At 26.8% G+C, this 437-nt stretch overlaps 1 long non-coding RNA gene across 1 annotated transcript in view; it reads left to right on the top strand.

Annotated features, from left to right (window-relative positions):
* Positions 1 to 437, top strand: part of LOC128249437 (uncharacterized) — a 26,776-nt gene continuing 26,339 nt past the window's right edge. Inside the window, exon 1 of the long non-coding RNA XR_008265558.1 lies at positions 1 to 67. This is a non-coding gene — a long non-coding RNA (uncharacterized LOC128249437). The remainder of the gene's footprint in view (positions 68 to 437) is intronic.

Raw genomic sequence — 437 nt, 5'->3', positions numbered from 1 at the left:
AAAAAAAAAAAAAAAAAAAAAGGAAAGAAAAAAAAACTTCTGATGGATTTCTGTTTGCTTCTTTGAGGTAAGATTGCTTTGATATTAATAAAAAAAAAATTAAACGAAATATAGCTCTACAGAATTGCAAAGAACACATTTCATGTATTAAATCAAAATGATTTTAGTTCTACTTATGCTGTGACAAGAAATCTGAAAATAGAGGTTTGGAAATATTGATGTTGTTTAGCCCCAGGTAAGACCACATTGAACAAAGCTATGATCAAAAGCATTCCATTTATTACCATTACACACACAGACACAGACACAGACACACACACACACACATATTATACAAACATGTATATATATATGTAAACATACATATACATGATATATATATACATACATACATAAATATATACATACATGCATACATAAATATATACATACATGCA

Source organism: Octopus bimaculoides, chromosome 14 (assembly GCF_001194135.2).
Source record: "Octopus bimaculoides isolate UCB-OBI-ISO-001 chromosome 14, ASM119413v2, whole genome shotgun sequence".
Classification (NCBI taxonomy): Eukaryota; Metazoa; Mollusca; class Cephalopoda; order Octopoda; family Octopodidae; genus Octopus; species Octopus bimaculoides.
Note: the sequence above shows the minus strand (reverse complement) of the source record. Positions and strands in the feature narration are given on the sequence as shown.